The sequence below is a fragment of the Lissotriton helveticus genome, chromosome 4_1 (genome assembly GCF_964261635.1).
Source record: "Lissotriton helveticus chromosome 4_1, aLisHel1.1, whole genome shotgun sequence".
NCBI lineage: Eukaryota > Metazoa > Chordata > Amphibia > Caudata > Salamandridae > Lissotriton > Lissotriton helveticus.
This window is the reverse complement of record NC_136063.1, coordinates 1,351,231,416-1,351,247,981: the sequence shown is the minus strand read 5'-3', so window position 1 is coordinate 1,351,247,981 and position 16,566 is coordinate 1,351,231,416.

The following is a 16,566-nucleotide window of genomic DNA, read 5'->3' as shown; positions in this document are numbered from 1 at the left end:
CTGAGAAATTGCAAGTATCTGCGTTCAAGGCCAACTTCGAAATGGTGGCATGCTGTGTAGGGTCATGCCGGGTGGCTCACAGCAGTAGCGTTCTCCAAACGTTTAAAGCAAGGTCCAGAACTAATGAATACTCGAGCGTCACTGTAGAAATTCGGAACTGTACGTCACAAGAGGGACTACACGCGATCAAGGGTTTGGAGCCAGGTAAGCGGGTGCATTGCTTGACTCGCGCTACAGAACAACTCAAAATTTAAAACGGCGGTTGGGTAGCGCTGCAGACATGAGGTCTCAGCCTAACCCAACAATGAAAGACAAAACATGTCCCACCTGACTTCGCACGCAGGGGCCCGCAATATAACACTGCAGTGTCAGCCAAACACCTCCAGAAACGTGTTCACAATCCACTAGCCAATAGCCATAAACAGCTTGTGTTGTACGATAGCATAGTCCATATTTTTCTGTTTGAAGACTGATGAATGTCTGCATGCACAATTCCCTGTGTATAGGTACAGCAGTCCCAATAGTTTCAGGGATTAAGTAGGCACAAATAAACTTTGAAAATGTTTGTTTTGACAACATGCACATGCGATTCACACTCTGCGCAGCGTCCATGAAACACAGTAAAAGGCTTACTATACTTGAAGGTATACACTGTGCTGCATCAATAAAGTGGAGGGAGTGGCTTACTGTAGTTGAAAACTCACTCTGGACAGCGTCCATGAAGTATTGTGTTGTACAGCACGCTTATTTAGGGGCTGACCTGTGTCATTCTGCGCAGCATCAATAAAGAAAATTAAGAGACTTACTGAAGATGAAGGACCAGTCTGCGCAGCATTAGTGTAGTAGATGAAGAGGCCCAGTGTACTTGTAGGTTCACCCTGCGCAGCATCATTAAGGTGTCTTGAAGTAGTGGCCTCTCTAAACGATGTACAGCACGCTTATGTGGGGGCTGTCCTGTGTGATAGACACCGGTGGGACTGCACAGTGCACTGACATTGTGCTTGTATTCTTTGTTTCTTTTGAATCTGAATGTCTTTAAAGTAAGGTACCTGTGAGGCCTCTTGAGCGTCATTTCTGTAACATCTTGTTCCTTCTGCTTTGACCAGTCATACTTTACTTGTGGTATCTAGTCTCCAGCATATTGTAGAAGGCATGATGAGGTTTCTCAGGCCAGTTATACACCGGTAATCGTAGGAACGTCTTTACCTCTTCGCCAAAAATATGTGTAGTAATCTGAAAAACACAGGTATGATGAAGTCAACGTAGCTTTAGTAGGAAAAGCAGGTAATAATGTCTCTCCACAGGATCACTGAAACAATATCGATGTCAAAAATATAGAACTACAAGAATATCGAGGTAAAAATATAGAATACAAAAATATCGACTTCATATCTCCAAACATGTAAGTACAAAAATATCGAATCCAAAATATTGATGTAAAAAATATAGTTAGTCAAAATATCGAATTTTTGTAAATGCATTAAATTAATTAAACATTAATGAAATAATAAATATAATTAACTTAAACATACTTAAATAACTATAAAATTAATAAATAATTAATGTAAGTTAAAAAAAACATACAAATTGATTTGTTAATACATATATATATATAAACGTAATATTATAAAAAAAATACAATATTTTTACCGTAGGATAGCGGAAAGGGTAACATTTACTATTATCACTCCAGTGAGTGCAACAGTAGGGAAAGTGTTGGATAGCGTAGGGGTAAAAATTACTATTCCCACTCCAGAGAGTGCAACAGTAGGGAAATCGTTGGATAGCGGAAGGGTAAAAATTACTATTCCCACTCCAGAAAGTGCAACAGTAGGGAAAGCGTTGGATAGCGTAGGGGTAAAAATTACTATTCCCACTCCAGAGAGTGCAACAGTAAGGAAAGCGTTGGAGAGCGTAGGAGTAAAAATTACTATTCCCAGTCCAGAGAGTGCAACAGTAGGGAAAGCGTTGGATAGCATAGGGGTAAAAATTACTATTCCAACTCCAGAGAGTGCAACAGTAGGGAAAGCTTTGGATAGCGGGAGGGTAACAATTCCTATTCCCACTCCAGAGAGTGCAACAGTAGGGGAAGCGTTGGATAGCGTAGGGGTAAAAATTACTATTCCCACTCCAGAGAGTGCAACAGTACAGAAAGTGTTGGATAGCATAGGGGTACAAATTACTATTCCAACTCCAGAGAGTGCAACAGTAGGGAAAGCATTGGATAGCGTAGGGGTAACAATTACTATTCTAACTCCAGAGAGTGCAAAAGTAGGGAAAGAGTTGGATAGCGTAGGGGTAAAAAATACTATTCCCACTCCAGAGAGTGCAACAGTAGGGTAAGTGTTGGATAGCGTAGGGGTAAAAATTGCTAATCCCACTCCAGAGAGTGCAACAGTAGGGAAAGCGTTGGAGAGCGTAGGAGTAAAAATTACTATTCCCACTCCAGAGAGTGCAAAAGTAGGTAAAGCGTTGGATAGCGTAGGAGTAAAAATTAGTATTCCCACTCCAGAGAGTGCAACAGTAGGGAAAGGGTTGGATAGCGTAGGGGTAAAAATGACTATTCGCACTCCAGAGAGTGCAACAGTAGGGAAAGCGTTGGATAGCGGGAGGGTAAAAATTACTATTCCCACTCCAGAGAGTGCAACAGTAGGGATAGCGTTGGATAGCGTGGTGGTAAAAATTACTATTCCCACTCCAGAGAGTGCAACAGTAGGGAAATCGTTGGATAGCGTAGGGGTACAAATTACTATTCCCACTCCAGAGAGTGCAACAGTAGGGAAAGTGTTGGATAGCGTAGGGGTAAAACTTACTATTCTCACTCCAGAGAGTGCAACAGTAGGGAAATTGTTGGATAGCGTAGGGGTAAAAATTACTATTCCCACTCCAGAGAGTGCAACAGTAGGGAAAGTGTTGGATAGCGTAGGGGTAAAACTTACTATTCTCACTCCAGAGAGTGCAACAGTAGGGAACGCGTTGGATAGCGTAGGAGTAAACATTACTATTCCCACTCCAGACAGTGCAACAGTAGGGAAAGCATTGGATAGCGGGATGGTAAAAATTACTATTCCCAGTCCAGAGAGTGCAACAGTAGGCAAAGCGTTGGATAGCGTAGGGGTAAAAATTACTATTCCAACTCCAGAGAGTGCAACAGTAGGGAAAGCTTTGGATAGCGGGAGGGTAACAATTACTATTCCCACTCCAGAGAGTGCAACAGTAGGGGAAGCATTGGATAGCGTACGGGTAAAAATTACTATTCCCACTCCAGAGAGTGCAACAGTACGGAAAGTGTTGGATAGCGTAGGGGTAAAAATTACTATTCCAACTCCAGAGAGTGCAACAGTAGGGAAAGCGTTGGATAGCGTAGGGGTAACAATTACTATTCCAACTCCAGAGAGTGAAACAGTAGGGAAAGAGTTGGATAGCAGGAGGGTAAAAATTACTATTCCCACTCCAGAGAGTGCAACAGTAGGGAAAGCGTTGGGTAGCGTAGGGGTAAAAATTACTTTCACACTCCAGAGAGTGCAACAGTAGGGAAAGTGTTGGATAGCGTAGGGGTAAAAAATGCTATTCCCACTCCAGAGAGTGCAACAGTAGGGAAAGTGTTGGATAGCGTAGGGGTAAAAATTGCTATTCCCACTCCAGAGAGTGCAACAGTAGGGAAAGCGTTGGATAGAGTAGGGGTAAAAGTTACTATTCTCACTCCAGAGAGTGCAACAGTAGGGAAAGCGCTGGATAGCGTAGGAGTAAACATTACTATTCCCACTCCAGACAGTGCAACAGTAGGGAAAGCATTGGATAGCGGGATGGTAAAAATTACTATTCCCAGTCCAGAGAGTGCAACAGTAGGCAAAGCGTTGGATAGCGTAGGGGTAAAAATTACTATTCCAACTCCAGAGAGTGCAACAGTAGGGAAAGCTTTGGATAGCGGGAGGGTAACAATTACTATTCCCACTCCAGAGAGTGCAACAGTAGGGGAAGCATTGGATAGCGTACGGGTAAAAATTAGTATTCCCACTCCAGAGAGTGCAACAGTACGGGAAGTGTTGGATAGCGTAGGGGTAAAAATTACTATTCCAACTCCAGAGAGTGCAACAGTAGGGAAAGCGTTGGATAGCGTAGGGGTTACAATTACTATTCCAACTCCAGAGAGTGAAACAGTAGGGAAAGAGTTGGATAGCAGGAGGGTAAAAATTACTATTCCCACTCCAGAGAGTGCAACAGTAGGGAAAGCGTTGGATAGCGTAGGGGTAAAAATTACTTTCACACTCCAGAGAGTGCAACAGTAGGGAAAGTGTTGGATAGCGTAGGGGTGAAAATTGCTATTCCCACTCCAGAGAGTGCAACAGTAGGGAAAGTGTTGGATAGCGTAGGGGTAAAAATTGCTATTCCCACTCCAGAGAGTGCAACAGTAGGGAAAGCGTTGGAGAGCGTAGGAGTAAAAATTACTATTCCCACTCCAGAGAGTGCAACAGTAGGGAAAGCGTTGGATAGCGTAGGAGTAAAAATTACTATTCCCACTCCAGAGAGTGCAACAGTAGGGAAAGCGTTGGATAGCGTAGGAGTAAACATTACTATTCCCACTCCAGACAGTACAACAGTAGGGAAAGCATTGGATAGCGGGATGGTAAAAATTACTATTCCCAGTCCAGAGAGTGCAACAGTAGGGAAAGCAAAGGAAAGCGTAGGGGTAAAAATTACTATTCCAACTCCAAAGAGTGCAACAGTAGGGAAAGCTTTGGATAGAGGGAGGGTAACAATTACTATTCCCACTCCAGAGATTGCAACAGTAGGGGAAGCGTTGGATAGCGTAGGGGTAAAAATTACTATTCCCACTCCAGAGAGTGCAACAGTACGGAAAGTGTTGGATAGCGTAGGGGTAAAAATTACTATTCCAACTCCAGAGAGTGCAACACTAGGGAAAGCGTTGGATAGCGTGGGGGTAACAATTACTATTCCAACTCCAGAGAGTGCAACAGTAGGGAAAGAGTTGGATAGCAGGAGGGTAAAAATTACTATTCCCACTCCAGAGAGTGCAACAGTAGGGAAAGCGTTGGATAGCGTAGGGGTAAAAATTACTTTCCCACTCCAGAGAGTGCAACAGTAGGGAAAGTGTTGGATAGCGTAGGGGTAAAAATTGCTATTCCCACTCCAGAGAGTGCAACAGTAGGGAAAGCGTTGGATGGCGTAGGAGTAAAAATTACTATTCCCACTGCAGAGAGTGCAACAGTAGGGAAATCGTTGGATAGCGTAGGGGTAAAAATGACTATTCCCACTCCAGAGAGTGCAACAGTAGGGAAAGCGTTGGATAGCGGGAGGGTAAAAATTACTATTCCCACTCCAGAGAGTGCAACAGTAGGGATAGCGTTGGATAGCGTGGTGGTAAAAATTACTATTCCCACTCCAGAGAGTGCAACAGTAGGGAAATCGTTGGATAGCGTAGGGGTACAAATTACTATTCCCACTCCAGAGAGTGCAACAGTAGGGAAAGTGTTGGATAGCGTAGGGGTAAAACTTACTATTCTCACTCCAGAGAGTGCAACAGTAGGGAAATCGTTGGATAGCGTAGGGGTAAAAATGACTATTCCCACTCCAGAGAGTGCAACAGTAGGGAAAGTGTTGGATAGCGTAAGGGTAAAACTTACTATTCTCACTCCAGAGAGTGCAACAGTAGGGAACGCGTTGGATAGCGTAGGAGTAAACATTACTATTCCCACTCCAGACAGTGCAACAGTAGGGAAAGCATTGGATAGCGGGATGGTAAAAATTACTATTCCCAGTCCAGAGAGTGCAACAGTAGGCAAAGCGTTGGATAGCGTAGGGGTAAAAATTACTATTCCAACTCCAGAGAGTGCAACAGTAGGGAAAGCTTTGGATAGCGGGAGGGTAACAATTACTATTCCCACTCCAGAGAGTGCAACAGTAGGGGAAGCATTGGATAGCGTACGGGTAAAAATTACTATTCCCACTCCAGAGAGTGCAACAGTACGGAAAGTGTTGGATAGCGTAGGGGTAAAAATTACTATTCCAACTCCAGAGAGTGCAACAGTAGGGAAAGCGTTGGATAGCGTAGGGGTAACAATTACTATTCCAACTCCAGAGAGTGAAACAGTAGGGAAAGAGTTGGATAGCAGGAGGGTACAAATTACTATTCCCACTCCAGAGAGTGCAACAGTAGGGAAAGCGTTGGATAGCGTAGGGGTAAAAATTACTTTCACACTCCAGAGAGTGCAACAGTAGGGAAAGTGTTGGATAGCGTAGGGGTAAAAATTGCTATTCCCACTCCAGAGAGTGCAACAGCAGGGAAAGTGTTGCATAGCGTAGGGGTAAAAATTGCTATTCCCACTCCAGAGAGTGCAACAGTAGGGAAAGCGTTGGATAGCGTAGGGGTAAAAGTTACTATTCTCACTCCAGAGAGTGCAACAGTAGGGAAAGCGTTGGATAGCGTAGGAGTAAACATTACTATTCCCACTCCAGACAGTGCAACAGTAGGGAAAGCATTGGATAGCGGGATGGTAAAAATTACTATTCCCAGTCCAGAGAGTGCAACAGTAGGCAAAGCGTTGGATAGCGTAGGGGTAAAAATTACTATTCCAACTCCAGAGAGTGCAACAGTAGGGAAAGCTTTGGATAGCGGGAGGGTAACAATTACTATTCCCACTCCAGAGAGTGCAACAGTAGGGGAAGCATTGGATAGCGTACGGGTAAAAATTACTATTCCCACTCCAGAGAGTGCAACAGTACGGGAAGTGTTGGATAGCGTAGGGTAAAAATTACTATTCCAACTCCAGAGAGTGCAACAGTAGGGAAAGCGTTGGATAGCGTAGGGGTTACAATTACTATTCCAACTCCAGAGAGTGAAACAGTAGGCAAAGAGTTGGATAGCAGGAGGGTAAAAATTACTATTCCCACTCCAGAGAGTGCAACAGTAGGGAAAGCGTTGGATAGCGTAGGAGTAAACATTACTATTCCCACTCCAGACAGTGCAACAGTAGGGAAAGCATTGGATAGCGGGATGGTAAAAATTACTATTCCCAGTCCAGAGAGTGCAACAGTAGGCAAAGCGTTGGATAGCGTAGGGGTAAAAATTACTATTCCAACTCCAGAGAGTGCAACAGTAGGGAAAGCTTTGGATAGCGGGAGGGTAACAATTACTATTCCCACTCCAGAGAGTGCAACAGTAGGGGAAGCATTGGATAGCGTACGGGTAAAAATTACTATTCCCACTCCAGAGAGTGCAACAGTACGGAAAGTGTTGGATAGCGTAGGGGTAAAAATTACTATTCCAACTCCAGAGAGTGCAACAGTAGGGAAAGCGTTGGATAGCGTAGGGGTAACAATTACTATTCCAACTCCAGAGAGTGAAACAGTAGGGAAAGAGTTGGATAGCAGGAGGGTACAAATTACTATTCCCACTCCAGAGAGTGCAACAGTAGGGAAAGCGTTGGATAGCGTAGGGGTAAAAATTACTTTCACACTCCAGAGAGTGCAACAGTAGGGAAAGTGTTGGATAGCGTAGGGGTAAAAATTGCTATTCCCACTCCAGAGAGTGCAACAGCAGGGAAAGTGTTGCATAGCGTAGGGGTAAAAATTGCTATTCCCACTCCAGAGAGTGCAACAGTAGGGAAAGCGTTGGATAGCGTAGGGGTAAAAGTTACTATTCTCACTCCAGAGAGTGCAACAGTAGGGAAAGCGTTGGATAGCGTAGGAGTAAACATTACTATTCCCACTCCAGACAGTGCAACAGTAGGGAAAGCATTGGATAGCGGGATGGTAAAAATTACTATTCCCAGTCCAGAGAGTGCAACAGTAGGCAAAGCGTTGGATAGCGTAGGGGTAAAAATTACTATTCCAACTCCAGAGAGTGCAACAGTAGGGAAAGCTTTGGATAGCGGGAGGGTAACAATTACTATTCCCACTCCAGAGAGTGCAACAGTAGGGGAAGCATTGGATAGCGTACGGGTAAAAATTACTATTCCCACTCCAGAGAGTGCAACAGTACGGGAAGTGTTGGATAGCGTAGGGTAAAAATTACTATTCCAACTCCAGAGAGTGCAACAGTAGGGAAAGCGTTGGATAGCGTAGGGGTTACAATTACTATTCCAACTCCAGAGAGTGAAACAGTAGGCAAAGAGTTGGATAGCAGGAGGGTAAAAATTACTATTCCCACTCCAGAGAGTGCAACAGTAGGGAAAGCGTTGGATAGCGTAGGGGTAAAAATTACTTTCAAACTCCAGAGAGTGCAACAGTAGGGAAAGTGTTGGATAGCGAAGGGTGAAAATTGCTATTCCCACTCCAGAGAGTGCAACAGTAGGGAAAGTGTTGGATAGCGTAGGGGTAAAAATTGCTATTCCCACTCCAGAGAGTGCAACAGTAGGGAAAGCGTTGGAGAGCGTAGGAGTAAAAATTACTATTTCCACTCCAGAGAGTGCAACAGTAGGGAAAGCGTTGGATAGCGTAGGAGTAAAAATTACTATTCCCACTCCAGAGAGTGCAACAGTAGGGAAAGCGTTGGATAGCGTAGGAGTAAACATTACTATTCCCACTCCAGACAGTGCAACAGTAGGGAAAGCATTGGATAGCGGGATGGTAAAAATTACTATTCCCAGTCCAGAGAGTCAACAGTAGGGAAAGCAAAGGATAGCGTAGGGGTAAAAATTACTATTCCAACTCCAAAGAGTGCAACAGTAGGGAAAGCTTTGGATAGCGGGAGGGTAACAATTACTATTCCCACTCCAGAGATTGCAACAGTAGGGGAAGCGTTGGATAGATTAGGGGTAAAAATTACTATTCCCACTCCAGAGAGTGCAACAGTACGGAAAGTGTTGGATAGCGTAGGGGTAAAAATTACTATTCCAACTCCAGAGAGTGCAACAGTAGGGAAAGCATTGGATAGCGTGGGGGTAACAATTACTATTCCAACTCCAGAGAGTGCAACAGTAGGGAAAGAGTTGGATAGCAGGAGGGTAAAAATTACTATTCCCACTCCAGAGAGTGCAACAGTAGGGAAAGCGTTGGATAGCGTAGGGGTAAAAATTACTTTCCCACTCCAGAGAGTGCAACAGAAGGGAAAGTGTTGGATAGCGTAGGGGTAAAAATTGCTATTCCCACTCCAGAGAGTGCAACAGTAGGGAAAGCGTTGGATGGCGTAGGAGTAAAAATTACTATTCCCACTGCAGAGAGTGCAACAGTAGGGAAATCGTTGGATAGCGTAGGGGTAAAAATTACTATTCCCACTCCAGAGAGTGCAACAGTAGGGAAAGCGTTGGATAGCGTAGGAGTAAACATTACTATTCCCACTCCAGACAGTGCAACAGTAGGGAAAGCATTGGATAGCGTAGGAGTAAACATTACTATTCCCACTCCAGACAGTGCAACAGTAGGGAAAGCATTGGATAGCGGGATGGTAAAAATTACTATTCCCAGTCCAGAGAGTGCAACAGTAGGCAAAGCGTTGGATAGCGTAGGGGTAAAAATTACTATTCCAACTCCAGAGAGTGCAACAGTAGGGAAAGCTTTGGATAGCGGGAGGGTAACAATTACTATTCCCACTCCAGAGAGTGCAACAGTAGGGGAAGCATTGGATAGCGTACGGGTAAAAATTACTATTCCCACTCCAGAGAGTGCAACAGTACGGAAAGTGTTGGATAGCGTAGGGGTAAAAATTACTATTCCAACTCCAGAGAGTGCAACAGTAGGGAAAGCGTTGGATAGCGTAGGGGTAACAATTACTATTCCAACTCCAGAGAGTGAAACAGTAGGGAAAGAGTTGGATAGCAGGAGGGTAAAAATTACTATTCCCACTCCAGAGAGTGCAACAGTAGGGAAAGCGTTGGATAGCGTAGGGGTAAAAATTACTTTCACACTCCAGAGAGTGCAACAGTAGGGAAAGTGTTGGATAGCGTAGGGGTAAAAATTGCTATTCCCACTCCAGAGAGTGCAACAGCAGGGAAAGTGTTGCATAGCGTAGGGGTAAAAATTGCTATTCCCACTCCAGAGAGTGCAACAGTAGGGAAAGCGTTGGATAGCGTAGGGGTAAAAGTTACTATTCTCACTCCAGAGAGTGCAACAGTAGGGAAAGCGTTGGATAGCGTAGGAGTAAACATTACTATTCCCACTCCAGACAGTGCAACAGTAGGGAAAGCATTGGATAGCGGGATGGTAAAAATTACTATTCCCAGTCCAGAGAGTGCAACAGTAGGCAAAGCGTTGGATAGCGTAGGGGTAAAAATTACTATTCCAACTCCAGAGAGTGCAACAGTAGGGAAAGCTTTGGATAGCGGGAGGGTAACAATTACTATTCCCACTCCAGAGAGTGCAACAGTAGGGGAAGCATTGGATAGCGTACGGGTAAAAATTACTATTCCCACTCCAGAGAGTGCAACAGTACGGGAAGTGTTGGATAGCGTAGGGTAAAAATTACTATTCCAACTCCAGAGAGTGCAACAGTAGGGAAAGCGTTGGATAGCGTAGGGGTTACAATTACTATTCCAACTCCAGAGAGTGAAACAGTAGGGAAAGAGTTGGATAGCAGGAGGGTAAAAATTACTATTCCCACTCCAGAGAGTGCAACAGTAGGGAAAGCGTTGGATAGCGTAGGGGTAAAAATTACTTTCAAACTCCAGAGAGTGCAACAGTAGGGAAAGTGTTGGATAGCGTAGGGGTGAAAATTGCTATTCCCACTCCAGAGAGTGCAACAGTAGGGAAAGTGTTGGATAGCGTAGGGGTAAAAATTGCTATTCCCACTCCAGAGAGTGCAACAGTAGGGAAAGCGTTGGAGAGCGTAGGAGTAAAAATTACTATTTCCACTCCAGAGAGTGCAACAGTAGGGAAAGCGTTGGATAGCGTAGGAGTAAAAATTACTATTCCCACTCCAGAGAGTGCAACAGTAGGGAAAGCGTTGGATAGCGTAGGAGTAAACATTACTATTCCCACTCCAGACAGTGCAACAGTAGGGAAAGCATTGGATAGCGGGATGGTAAAAATTACTATTCCCAGTACAGAGAGTCAACAGTAGGGAAAGCAAAGGATAGCGTAGGGGTAAAAATTACTATTCCAACTCCAAAGAGTGCAACAGTAGGGAAAGCTTTGGATAGCGGGAGGGTAACAATTACTATTCCCACTCCAGAGATTGCAACAGTAGGGGAAGCGTTGGATAGATTAGGGGTAAAAATTACTATTCCCACTCCAGAGAGTGCAACAGTACGGAAAGTGTTGGATAGCGTAGGGGTAAAAATTACTATTCCAACTCCAGAGAGTGCAACAGTAGGGAAAGCATTGGATAGCGTGGGGGTAACAATTACTATTCCAACTCCAGAGAGTGCAACAGTAGGGAAAGAGTTGGATAGCAGGAGGGTAAAAATTACTATTCCCACTCCAGAGAGTGCAACAGTAGGGAAAGCGTTGGATAGCGTAGGGGTAAAAATTACTTTCCCACTCCAGAGAGTGCAACAGTAGGGAAAGTGTTGGATAGCGTAGGGGTAAAAATTGCTATTCCCACTCCAGAGAGTGCAACAGTAGGGAAAGCGTTGGATGGCGTAGGAGTAAAAATTACTATTCCCACTGCAGAGAGTGCAACAGTAGGGAAATCGTTGGATAGCGTAGGGGTAAAAATTACTATTCCCACTCCAGAGAGTGCAACAGTAGGGAAAGCGTTGGATAGCGTAGGAGTAAACATTACTATTCCCACTCCAGACAGTGCAACAGTAGGGAAAGCATTGGATAGCGGGATGGTAAAAATTACTATTCCCAGTCTAAAGAGTGCAACAGTAGGGAAAGCTTTGGATAGCGGGAGGGTAACAATTACTATTCCCACTCCAGAGAGTGCAACAGTAGGGGAAGCATTAGATAGCGTACGGGTAAAAATTACTATTCCCACTCCAGAGAGTGCAACAGTACGGAAAGTGTTGGATAGCGTAGGGGTAAAAATTACTATTCCAACTCCAGAGAGTGCAACAGTAGGGAAAGCGTTGGATAGCGTAGGGGTTACAATTACTATTCCAACTCCAGAGAGTGAAACAGTAGGGAAAGAGTTGGATAGCAGGAGGGTAAAAATTACTATTCCCACTCCAGAGAGTGCAACAGTAGGGAAAGCGTTGGATAGCGTAGGGGTAAAAATTACTTTCACACTCCAGAGAGTGCAACAGTAGGGAAAGTGTTGGATAGCGTAGGGGTGAAAATTGCTATTCCCACTCCAGAGAGTGCAACAGTAGGGAAAGTGTTGGATAGCGTAGGGGTAAAAATTGCTATTCCCACTCCAGAGAGTGCAACAGTAGGGAAAGCGTTGGGGAGCGTAGGAGTTAAAATTACTATTCCCACTCCAGAGAGTGCAACAGTAGGGAAAGCGTTGGATAGCGTAGGAGTAAAAATTACTATTCCCACTCCAGAGAGTGCAACAGTAGGGAAATTGTTGGATAGCGTAGGGGTAAAAATTACTATTCCGACTCCAGAGAGTGCAACAGTAGGGAAAGTGTTGGATAGCGTAGGGGTAAAAAGTTACTATTCTCACTCCAGAGAGTGCAACAGTAGGGAAAGCGTTGGATAGCGTAGGAGTAAACATTACTATTCCCACTCCAGATAGTGCAACAGTAGGGAAAGCATTGGATAGCGGGATGGTAAAAATTACTATTCCCAGTCCAGAGAGTGCAACAGTAGGGAAAGCAAAGGATAGGGTAGGGGTAAAAATTACTATTCCAACTCCAAAGAGTGCAACAGTAGGGAAAGCTTTGGATAGTGGGAGGGTAACAATTACTATTCCCACTCCAGAGAGTGCAACAGTAGGGGAAGCGTTGGATAGCGTAGGGGTAAAAATTACTATTCCCACTCAAGAGTGTGCAACAGTACGGAAAGTGTTGGATAGCGTAGTGGTAAAAATTACTATTCCAACTCCAGAGAGTGCAACAGTAGGGAAAGCGTTGGATAGCGTGGGGGTAACAATTACTATTCCAACTCCAGAGAGTGCAACAGTAGGGAAAGAGTTGGATAGCAGGAGGGTAAAAATTACTATTCCCACTCCAGAGAGTGCAACAGTAGGGAAAGCGTTGGATAGCGTAGGGGTAAAAATTACTTTCCCACTCCAGAGAGTGCAACAGTAGGGAAAGTGTTGGATAGCGTAGGGGTAAAAATTGCTATTCCCACTCCAGAGAGTGCAACAGTAGGGAAAGCGTTGGATGGCGTAGGAGTAAAAATTACTATTCCCACTGCAGAGAGTGCAACAGTAGGGAAATCGTTGGATAGCGTAGGGGTAAAAATTACTATTCTCACTCCAGAGAGTGCAAAAGTAGGGAAAGAGTTGGATAGCGTAGGAGTAAACATTACTATTCCCACTCCAGACAGTGCAACAGTAGGGAAAGCATTGGATCGTGGGATGGTAAAAATTACTATTCCCAGTCCAGAGAGTGCAACAGTTGGGAAAGCTTTGGATAGCGGGAGGGTAACAATTACTATTCCCACTCCAGAGAGTGCAACAGTAGGGGAAGCATTGGATAGCGTACGGGTAAAAATTACTATTCCCACTCCAGAGAGTGCAACAGTACGGAAAGTGTTGGATAGCGTAGGGGTAAAAATTACTATTTCAACTCCAGAGAGTGCAACAGTAGGGAAAGCGTTGGATAGCGTAGGGGTAACAATTACTATTCCAACTCCAGAGAGTGAAACAGTAGGGAAAGAGTTGGATAGCAGGAGGGTAAAAATTACTATTCCCACTCCAGAGAGTGCAACAGTAGGGAAAGCGTTGGATAGCGTAGGGGTAAAAATTACTTTCATACTCCAGAGAGTGCAACAGTAGGGAAAGTGTTGGATAGCGTAGGGGTAAAAATTGCTCTTCCCACTCCAGAGAGTGCAACAGTAGGGAAAGTGTTGGATAGCGTAAGGGTAAAAATTGCTATTCCCACTCCAGAGAGTGCAACAGTAGGGAAAGCGTTGGAGAGCGTAGGAGTAAAAATTACTATTCCCACTCCAGAGAGTGCAACAGTAGGGAAAGCGTTGGATAGCATAGGAGTAAAAATTACTATTCCCACTCCAGAGAGTGCAACAGTAGGGAAATTGTTGGATAGCGTAGGGGTAAAAATTACTATTCCGTCTCCAGAGAGTGCAACAGTAGGGAAAGTGTTGGATAGCGTAGGGGTAAAAATTACTATTCTCACTCCAGAGAGTGCAACAGTAGGGAAAGCGTTGGATAGCGTAGGAGTAAACATTACTATTCCCACTCCAGACAGTGCAACAGTAGGGAAAGCATTGGATAGCGGGATGGTAAAAATGACTATTCCCAGTCCAGAGAGTGCAACAGTAGGGAAAGCAAAGGATAGCGTAGGGGTAAAAATTACTATTCCAACTCCAAAGAGTGCAACAGTAGGGAAAGCTTTGGATAGCGGGAGGGTAACAATTACTATTCCCACTCCAGAGAGTGCAACAGTAGGGGAAGCGTTGGATAGCGTAGGGGTAAAAATTACTATTCCCACTCCAGAGAGTGCAACAGTACGGAAAGTGTTGGATAGCGTAGGGGTATAAATTACTATTCCAACTCCAGAGAGTGCAACAGTAGGGAAAGCGTTGGATAGCGTAGGGGTAACAATTACTATTCCAACTCCAGAGAGTGCAACAGTAGGGAAAGAGTTGGATAGCAGGAGGGTAAAAATTACTATTCCCACTCCAGAGAGTGCAACAGTAGGGAAAGCGTTGGATAGCGTAGGGGTAAAAATTACTTTCCCACTCCAGAGAGTGCAACAGTAGGGAAAGTGTTGGATAGCGTAGGGGTAAAAATTGCTATTCCCACTCCAGAGAGTGCAACAGTAGGGAAAGCATTGGAGAGCGTAGGAGTAAAAATTACTATTCCCACTGCAGAGAGTGCAACAGTAGGGAAATCGTTGGATAGCGTAGGGGTAAAAATTACTATTCCCACTCCAGAGAGTGCAACAGTAGGGAAAGCGTTGGATAGCGTAGGAGTAAACATTACTATTCCCACTCCAGACAGTGCAACAGTAGGGAAAGCATTGGATAGCGGGATGGTAAAAATTACTATTCCCAGTCCAGAGAGTGCAACAGTAGGGAAAGCGTTGGATAGCGTAGGGGTAAAAATTCCTATTCCAACTCCAGAGAGTGCAACAGTAGGGAAAGCTTTGGATAGCGGGAGGGTAACAATTACTATTCCCACTCCAGAGAGTGCAACAGTAGGGGAAGCGTTGGATAGCGTAGGGGTAAAAATTACTATTCCCACTCCAGAGAGTGCAACAGTACGGAAAGTGTTGGATAGCGTAGGGGTAAAAATTACTATTCCAACTCCGGAGATTGCAACAGTAGGGAAAGCGTTGGATAGTGTAGGGGTAAAAATTACTATTCCCACTCCAGAGAGTGCAACAGTAGGGAAAGCGTTGGATAGCGGGAGGGTAAAAATTACTATTCCCACTCCAGAGACTGCAACAGTAGGGAAAGCGTTGGATAGCATAGTTGTAAAAATTACTATTCCCACTCCAGAGAGTGCAACAGTAGGGAAATCGTTGGATAGCGTAGGGGTAAAAATTACTATTCCCACTCCAGAGAGTGCAACAGTAGGGAACGTGTTGGATAGCGTAGGGGTAAAAATTACTATTCTCACTCCAGAGAGTGCAACAGTAGGGAAAGCGTTGGATAGCGTAGGGGTAAAAATTACTATTCCAACTGTGGAAAAGTAAATTTTGTCATGTTCTGTGTCCCTACGCGTCATCCATCATATGTTATCTGTGCATGATTAATATGCATATGTATTCCCTATGTTCGATTAAAGACGCAATTACAGTTGTGTCCACCTCTAGTATGCCAGTTTCCAGTTCTCGTGAATACTACGAATATCAGGCCCATGTGAAGTTACGTTGCCACGTTTCTCAGTGTGCACGTTATTCCATTGTAAAGTCCCCGTTTCTAGGCCTCAGAAGGGCCTGGACACCAGATTCAGCTCCTGTCTCCTGTCTCCTGAAGCCTCGCTGAGGAGCGATACAGCCCCCACCTGTATCCTCGACCCTTCACTTACTTCCTGCCTCGCAGTGCCCGGCTCAGCCTGGCTCTGCCTCTGAGTCTGCCAAGAGTATGTTATGATTCCAGTTATCAGTTCAGTCCTCCTTCTCTGCATTCCTAAAGCTACTGAATCGCATCAATAGTTTCCGTCATTGTCTAGCCTTTACGTCTCCATGTTAGAGAAATACTGCATTTTAATGGTCATTTAATATTCTTCATCACGCACTACATATAGAATAATGCATGCTCCAGTCTTAGAGTCCGTTAGCCTCTCCCCTCCTGACTCTTAGTTCATATCAACATGTTCTCTAAACATCAGATACTAGATACTGCTTAGGTACATGTCGCCCTGACTCTCCAGACTTCAGTCTCTGCTCCTAGCACAGAGTTCGAAGCCCCCAGCTTCTCCTAGTAACACGTCATCGCCAGTTTGCGCGCACCATTAGGTCAGAGGTCCCGGCTCCTTAGGTAGCCCCCTCCATGTCTCCGCCCCATTCATGACATATTCTGTTACGTTTGCATCACATGTCTATGTATACGCCTCTGTTACACCTACTTTCACCCTTATCTTTCGCGACT